The sequence below is a fragment of the Lontra canadensis genome, unplaced genomic scaffold (genome assembly GCF_010015895.1).
Source record: "Lontra canadensis isolate GAN:19392208 unplaced genomic scaffold, GSC_riverotter_1.0 scaffold123, whole genome shotgun sequence".
Taxonomy (NCBI): Eukaryota; Metazoa; Chordata; class Mammalia; order Carnivora; family Mustelidae; genus Lontra; species Lontra canadensis.
The window spans coordinates 4,490,455-4,499,513 of NW_022631117.1; the positions used below are offsets into that span (position 1 = coordinate 4,490,455).

General features: G+C 45.0%; 1 non-coding gene across 1 annotated transcript; it reads left to right on the forward strand.

The window, feature by feature from the left end:
• The first annotated feature begins 8,557 nt into the window (after nucleotides 1-8,557).
• On the forward strand, nucleotides 8,558-8,664 carry LOC116857421. Its single transcript, XR_004380752.1, has one exon. It is a non-coding gene; the product is annotated as a U6 spliceosomal RNA (small nuclear RNA).
• The last annotated feature ends 395 nt before the right edge of the window (nucleotides 8,665-9,059 follow it).

The window sequence follows — 9,059 nt, forward strand, 5'->3', positions numbered from 1 at the left end:
AACCACCCCTTGGGTTTCCTAAATTCTAAGATCCCATTGGGTATCTAAGAGGCACCACTCATTTAGAGATAGCCTTGGGAAAGAACACAAATGCCATGGTTTTGGTAAATTGGACGCCAGTGTCACGGTCAAGATCATGGCTCTGAACACCTCTGCCTCTTTATGGATGCCTCAGTCTCCTCAACTGTCAAAGAGGGGATAATAACTGAACCCAACTCACAGGGTCATAAACGAGTTCATGCAGATAAGGTACTTAGAACACCTGGCACATTCAGTTGTGTATAAGCGTTAGCCGTTATCATTACATCATCATTATTATTATTTTAGCTGCATCGCCACCATCATAATTATACATTCTGATTTCAGAAATAATCCAATGTGGAAAATGTTCTTTTTGAAAGTGAGGAAATACAGTGAAGAGATAGATCCAATGCTGTGACTGCTGGCATGGGTTACGTGGATTGTCTGACAGTATCATCATTGATGTGACCCAAGCCTTAGCCACTTGTGTCACCCCAGGGGTCTCTCTCTCTCTCTCTCAAATCCTGGGTAAGGAAGCTTTCTGCCCTCACATTTACCCCTCAGTCAGGCGTTCACTGGGCAGCCAGATGTGTGTGGTTCTATCTCCTGCCCTGGGGGCCGATCTCAGCCATTCTTCCCTATGGGCCACTGCTCTCGGCTGAACTTGGCACTACGTGGAGATCCTGGACAGTGGCCCTGGGCATCAGCTCTAAGCTGAACGAGGAACAGGCTCTCCTTCCCTTGTAGCCTTTGCAAATTCCACCACGCAGAGTTCTGTAGGAGTATCCAACTTCAGCGGAGGGCTGGGGGTAAAGGTAACTGGAGAGATTTCAACGAGGGACGGACGATGTGAACCATACATTAAACGTACTTTTTGCTTTTGTGCTGTGCAACAGGAAAGCGCGAAAGAATTATCTCCCAGAAGGGTCCTTTGTAGTCACATTGGGTTCCCAGCCTTGCTCTCGCCTATTAAAGGCTGTACACTTCTCAATAAGGCTTCCATTTCCAAGGTGGGGATGACTGCCTTCCTTTTGGGAAATCCCACCCCAGAATAGTAAACTTTAAGCACTGTAAGCACCTTGTCGGTATTAACTACTGCATTTCATAGATTAGGAAATGTGAACACTTCTTTTTTAAATTTTTTGGAAATGTGCATATTTCATATTTTAACATTTACAAAACCAGGGTGTCTCAAAATCAAGGTGTTTAAGGTGTGTAGAGTTTAAGGGGTAACCTGCCTTTTCTTTTTGAGTGGTACATAAATTAATGGTCTATCTTACAACCGATGATATCTGAGATTCAATGAGATATAACAATTTAATCCTCACGACTCCATCATGGGGGAACATTTTTTTTTTGAGATTTAATTTTAAATTTTTTTAGCTCCAGTGTGGAGCCCAATGTGGGCTTTGAGCTCATGACCCTGAGATCAAGACCTGAGCAGAGATGAAGAGTTAAACCACCCTCAACCTACTGAGCCACCCAGGTTCCCCACTGAAGATTTTATTTTAATTTTTTAAGATTTAATTTATTTATTTGACCTAGAAAGAGAGAGCACAAGTAGGCAGAGATGCAGGCAGAGAGAGAAGGGGAAGCAGGCTCCCTGCGGAGCAGAGAGCCCGATGCGGGGCTCGATCCCAGGACCCTGAGATCATGACCTGAGCCGAAGGCAGAGGCTTAACCCACTGAGCCACCCAGGCGCCCCTGAAGATTTTATTTTTAAATAATCTCTACACCCAATGTGGGACTTGAACTCACAACCCAGAGATCAAAAGTCACGTGCATCACCGACTGAGCCCACAGGCGCCCACCAGGGACTATTTTTATCAACATTTGACAGATGATGTATTTGAGGCTCTGAGAGGTTATGCAGCTCGTAACCTTAAGGTTACTCAAAGCCCCATGGTTGGTAAATGGTTAATGTGAACGTAGGCAGGCTGACTCAAAAGCCCATACCCTTAGGAGGCGATCAAATCCTCTGGGATCAACATGTCTCCCATGGGGCCCCATTAATTACTAAGGACCGTCCAGTCCAATTCAAAGTGAGAAATAGAAACACTTGCCAAAGGGTCACAAAACCTGCCAGGCTCTCCCTGCCAAGTAATATTGTTAACACAAAGCAAGTGCTGGTGTTTTCTTTCTCCTGCATTCAGACTGTGCTCCAGAGGCAAAGAAGTAAACCGACCACAGAGCCACCTACCCCAAGAGTTGGCAGAAGCTTTGAAGTGGAAAATTTCTTGCTTTCTTTTGGAGGCTAGGTCAGCTTCAATCTCTGCAAGGGGAAGCTGGGTGAGGATTTACTAATTCTGCGCTAACACCATCTGTGGGGTGAAGGGGTGAGGAAATGGGCCGTGGTTGTCTTTCTGGTTCCACAGCTTTGTGATACCGTTATTTTTCTTGTCTTGTCTATTCAACGGGTATATTTCGACCACTCGTTTCCTATGCGCTCGTGACAGAAAGGAAGAAGTTTGACACCAGAAACAGAGATTGATGTCTTCAATCTGTGTCTGCATCAAGAGAGCAAGAAGCCAAAATACTTCAAAGTGAGGGTGGCCCAGCCCTGCCCCACTTCGAAAACTCGGAGGAAAACAGCGTTAGAAGGTCAAATAATGCTTAGAGGAGTGTGTTCTAAGAGTTTCCAAATGCCGCCAGTTGTGCGGTGTGCGTTCTTTCCTTTGGGACACAGGCCTTTGTAAAACAGGATTTTCTTATCACCAGGTAGCCAAAAGCAAGTTAGGAAATAATACAAACAAAAAAAGAAAGAAACTTCATACTACACCTGACATGGAGATCAGGAAACTTCATTCCTCGTATGAAGTGCATGTTGTGAGGGAGTTTTGTTTGTTTGTTTTTTTAAGAATGCCTCAGTGTTCTCATTTTTACATGTTTTATGATACATGTCACATTTTATACAAAAACGTAAATATGAGAGCGCCTGTGTGGCTCAGTCGGTGAAGCGTCTGTCTTCCGCTCAGGTCACAATCCTGGGGTCCTGGGATCAAGCCCTACATCGGGCTTCCTGCTTGGCAGGAAGCCTGCTTCTCCCTCTCCCACTCCCCCTGCTTGTGTTCCCTCTCTCGTTCTCTCTCTGTCAAATAAAATCTTTTTTAAAAAGTAAAGGAAATATACCATTACAAAAGAACGAAGGGTAAAAACCACATGGTCATCTCAATAGACGCATAAAAAAGTGACAAAATTCTCCAGTTTCTTGATAAAAACACTCAATATTCCATGAATAGAGGGTATTTCCTCATCCTGATAAAAGGAGTCTATGAAAGACTCATAGCTAATATTATAAATAATGACAAAAGACTAAATACATTTCCCTTGAAATAAGGAACAAGACAAGGATGTCCGGTCACACCGTTTATGTTCAGCATCGTACTGTAGGTTCTAGCCAGGGCAATCAGGAAGGAAAGAAAGAAAGAAAGAAAGAAAGAAAGAAAGAAAGAAAGAGGGAGGGAGGAAGGAAGGAAGGAAGGAAGGAAGGAAGGAAGGAAGGAAGAAGAGACATTTCGGGGCACCTGAGTGGCTCAGTGGGTTAAGCCTCTGCCTTTGGCTCAGGTCATGATCTCGGGGTCTTGGGATCGAGCCCTGCATAGGGCTCCCTGCTCAGCGTGGAGTGTGCTTCCTCCTCTGCTTGCCCCTCCCTCGCTTATGCACACACACACTCCCTCTCTGACAAATAAATTAATAAAATCTTTAAAAAAAACCCATAAATATGAATTGCTTTACCTTGTTCTCTGTTGTAATTTCCAGTGTCAGTTCAAGTGATTCAATCTCCCTGTTTTAAAATTCTGTAATAAAGGCTATGACTCCCATCTTGGTTGTTTGTTTGCTGTTTGTTTATTTAGCACCAGCTAAATAAACTGGAAAGGACTTACAAATGGAAATGGAAGGACTTACAAATGGAAACCGTGTTTTGCTCTTTGCTATTTGTATGAGCTCTCTGTGAGCCCGTGTCGGTGTGCTAGCAATAGGTTCCTGTTTTATTTTATTTTTTTTATTACGTTATGTTAGTACAAGATATATAATAGCTAAACACATTTAAAAACTTCTAACAGAGGGCGCCTGGGTGGCTCAGTTGGCTAAGCAACTGCCTTCGGCTCAGGTCATGATCCTGGAGTCCCAGGATCGAGTCCTGCATTGGGCTCCCAGCTCCCCGGGCGGGTTGTGGGGAGGTCTGCTTCTCCCTCTGACCTTCTTCCCTCTCATGCTCTCTCTCACTGTCTCTCTCTCAAATAGATAAATAAAATCATTTAAAAATTAAAAAATAAATAAATAAAAAATAAAAACTGCTAACAGAGACGCCAGACTTCTAAATTGAGAGCTAGGGAACATAGACTGGCCTTTTGGAAGGTCAGACTCGGCAAAGCTATCCCCACAGTTGGTTGTGTCCCCCATGATATGCCCTGTCTGTCCTGCTCTTTTCCCTCTATTTCTTTTCTGCTATTAGTTTTGGAAGCACAGCGCTGCTCTGCTTATCTTTAAAATTACTTGGAGATAATATCCTGAAGTGCGACAAGGGCGGCTGTGTTTTGGAAAATCACTCGTTGGTCATTCCAATGAGTTGGGCCATTTTCCACTTTCTGAAAGAAATTCTGCCCTCCTGGCCACCGCCTGTCCCACGTCTAAAGGCAACACTTCCCACGGGTAAGAGCAATTGTTCTGTCCACCGTAACCACTCTTTGGGAAGGACTAATGCTGTCTCCCACACGCCTATCCCCTCGTGCTTTTATTCTTAAAAGTAGTGGCAGAGAATCGTGCGCTCCGGGGTGGAGCTTCACTACCACGCTTGACCACCTCTGTTGGGATTTGTGTCTCCGTGCGTGTCATGACTCATCTCATGATGAGGCAACACTAACTGGAAGTTAAAGTGTCTAATATTTTTCCTCGCTTGAACGATTTCTCACCAGTCCGAGAAAAGGGATGTTTGCAGTTCTGCCATGTTGAGTTCTGGAGAGATGTGAATTTTAGTGTGTTCAGAGAGAGGTGCAACTGTCGCCAGAGTTCATTTTGGAAATGTGGGATTTTCCTAACCTCAAAAAGAAACCCCACCCTGTTTAGCTCTTGCTTCCCTTCCCCCACTCCCCACCTCCCATCTTAAGCTTAATCTACAGATGTCTCCATCCTGGGCTTCCACACGAATGGCATCACAGAGTGTGTGGTCTTTTGTGACTGGCTTCTTTACCTTAGCACGTTTTCAAGGTTCCTCTCCGTTACAACATGTTCGGTAGTTCCTCCCTTTGCATGGCTGAACGTATCATGAATTTACATTTTCTTTCAGTGACGGGACTGAGCGGGGACCAGTGAGCAGGGGCTGGGACAAGGCGTCAGTGGGCAGAATGAACCTTTGGACCTGACGATTCTGGGATTCTCTGAGAGTAGATGGGACACATGAATATTATGTAGGATTTGTAAGTCCTTATCAGTGGACAGAGCCCTTTGGTCTGGGTTCGCATCAGACCGCAGTTTCCAGGCTTGCTGTACTAGACATGCTAATAATTTGCCTGCTTTTCCGCAGAGAATCTGTATGTTGCTTCTGTGAGCCTAAATGTCTGTGAGACCCGGCCCTTCCCTATGTTGTCTGATCACAGCGGGATCGGTGGGCATTGGACCAAGGATGGCCGTTTCACAGGAAGGTCAACGCTCTCTGTGGAACTCCCGTGGCCTGGCTTCAGAAAATAAACTTGAGCAATCAGATTCCTTTCTCGGGCATAGGGTAGAGGGCCGCGGGGACTCTGAGCCACCATCTGAGACTGAAAGGCTCTAAGAAAGACGTGGGATGGGGTCAAAAGTGAGGGACCATCTATGAGCAAAAGTGAGGAGGAAACCAGTCAACGGAAAGAAGTGAATGGAGCAGACAGAGAAGACCAGAGACCCTGGGAGAGATCCTGAGCTTCCTGTCCAGGGCTAAATGTGTGTGTGTGTCCACGTGCATGCACACACATGTGTGTCTGCGTGCGGTAGGTGTGGGTGCATTGTGGGGGGACACTAACAACAAAATCTTCACCCCAACGGCAGATGTGTATGTAGATCCTGGAGACCAAGTGGCGTGAGGGATGGTCAGGCTCAGCGGGCAGTGGGAGTACCGGCCCCATGCCCCCCACCCCCACCTCCAACCTCAGCCCTGTAAAGCTGTGCCTTTCATTAATCATTAGTTTCCTGTTTTTGAAAAGCCTGTTGGGGAGAGCAGCTGTTATCAAGCAGAAAGAAACTTGGGGAGGTGAGTAAGAGAAAAGGGTCTGTAAAACTATTTTTCTGGATTTTCTTCCTTCAGTATGCATCTATAGAGACCCATACGGACTATAGTCGTGAACTTATTGAAGTCTCAAAACAGTGACTCCAAACTCCTTGTGATCCCACAGCCTACTGACATGGGTAAAGCTGAATGCCCAGTTTCTTTACCCAAAGTTAGCTGAAAGCATTTCCCTTGAGGCTCGCACAGGCAGGGAACTTCTGAAGTCTGAACCCCGGGGTAGCCTCCTACTTGGGGGGATGGGGTGGAAAGCAAGATTTGATACTTTTTAAAATGTTCTTTTCCAAAGGTAAAATGCTTTTCTCTTCCTTAGTCCACACATACTACATGTTCATCTGGAAAAGAAATCAAAATATACACAAAAGTGCACAGAAGATTGAAAAACTATCTGCAGTAACCCCACACCCAGATACGCCACTGATCACATCGCGCTGTGTGTTCACTGAAGCCTTGCTTGCTCTGTTCACATCACGGTCCCTGGCATTCCACCAGCACCAGCCATCGTGCCTGTGGGCTCCAAAGCACACCAGCATGGCAGAGCCAAGCACAAGTTGAATCAACCCTGCCACCTGCTGCCCAACCTAATTTCCTAAGCAGCTTTTTGGCCCTTGAAAGCTCATTTTCTTTTCAAAATCCCTATTATTTCTATTTTTGTAATCCAAGGGTAATGCATGTTTGCTATACAAATTCAAACAATAGAGAAGCTGACGTCAAAAATGAAAGTCCCCTTTCCATAATCGCACCCCCCAGAGGTAACCGTATGACCAATTTAGTGCGTATCCATCTTAATCGTGGCATTTACATGCCTATATATGGGTTATTCATTCATTTATTCAAAAAGCTTTTTTTAGGGTCTCCTGTGTGCCATGCTAGACACCAGGGCTGGAGCTGTGGGAAAAAAAAAAAAAAACAACTCTTCCTTTTCAAGTGCCTGGGTGGCTGAGTTGGTTAAGCGTCTGCCTTTGTCTGCGGTCTTGATCCTAGGGTCCTGGGATGGAGCTCCCTGCTCAGCGGGGAGCCTGCTTTTCCCTCTCCCTCTGCCTGCCACTCCCCCTCCTTGTGCTCTCTCTATCTCTGTCATATAAATAAAGTATTTTAAAAAAAGAAAATATTTTTTAAAAATCTCTTCCTTTTTGGAGCTTACATTTTAGTGTAGGGAGACAGGTAGTAAACAAACAATGGATCCATAATAGGCTAGGTGATGATATGGAGAAAATAAGATGGAGTGAGAGAGCTGGGGAGTGCCCAGCAGAGCGTAGACAGGGTTGCTATTTTATAAAAAAGGAAAGACTCTCAGGGAAGGTGACATTTGGGCAGGGTCCTTTAAAAAGTGAGGTAATAATCAATGTGGGTATCTGGGCCAAAAACAAAGGGCTGAGGCAGAAATAGGCTTGAGAAACATCAAGGAGGCTTGCTGGCTGGAATTGAATGACTCTAGGGGGAGGACAATAAGAGACAAGGTCACAGAAGTAACAGGGTTGAGGTAGGGGGAAGTGACTCCTTGGCCTAAAGGTACAAGGAGAGAAAAGAACAGTCCAGAAGCCCCATGAGAACTGAACTCTGGAGGAAGGACCCTGTGACTGCAGACACTGGAAAGTTTTGAGGAGAGAAGAAGAGAGGCAGGATCTAACCTAAGAGTTTTAAAGGATCACTCTGACTGCTGTGTTGAAAATAGACTAAAGAAGTTAGAATAGTTAACAGGAAAGTCAGTCAAGGTAGACAGCAGAAGTTGAATCTGGGGCACGCCAATGTGCAGAAAGAGAAAAGGAATTGGAGGGGCCCAGAAATCTGTATTTTTTTAAGGAACTATCACAGGTAATTCTGATGCAGGTGCCTATTCCTGCCACTTTTATTTAACACAGTGCTGGCAGTCTTAGCCAGAACAATCAAGCAAGAAAAAGAGATAAGAGGCATCTGAAGAAGTAGTAAGAAGCAAAATTGTAAGCGAAGAGAAAAAACTGTCTATATTTGTAGACAACATGACATTAAACATCGAAAACCCTAAGGACCATAGCCAAAAAACTGTCAGAAATAATAAAGAAGTTTAGTAAGGTAGGATACAAAGTCAACATACAAAAGTCAGTTGTTGTTTTTTTCAAGATTTCTTTATTTATTTTAGGGAGACAGAGTGAGAGTGCGGCAGACAGAGGGAGAGAGAAACTTCAGCAGACTCCCTACTGAGCGCAGAGCCCAGTGCGAGGTGGGGTTCCATCTTACAACCCTGAGATCATGACCCGAGACAATATCAGAAAGAGAAATTAAGAAGACAATACCATGGTGCTTGCTTTGGTAGCACTTATGCTTAAATTAGAACGATACAGAGAAGGTTAGCATGAACCCTGTGCAAAGATGACATGCAAATTCATGAAGCAGTCTGTATATTTTTAAAAAATATTTTATTTATTTATTTGACAGAGAGAGACACAGTGAAAGAGGGAACAGAAGTAGAAGGAGTGGGAGAGAGAGAAGCAGGTTTCCCGATGTGGGGTTCGATCCCAGGACCCCGGGATCATGGCCTGAGCTGAAGGCAGAAACTTAACGACCGAGTCACCCAGGCACCTGCATTCTATATTATTTTTTAAAGATTTGATTTATTTATTTGACAGACAGAGATCACAAGTAGGCAGAGAGGCAGACGGGGTGGGGGGGCGCAAAGCAGGCTCCCTGCTGAGCAGAGAGCCCGATGTGGGGCTCGATCCCAGGACTCTGAGATCATGACCTGAGCTGAAGACAGAGGCTTAACCCACTGAGCCACCCAGGCACCCCTCTATATTTTTTT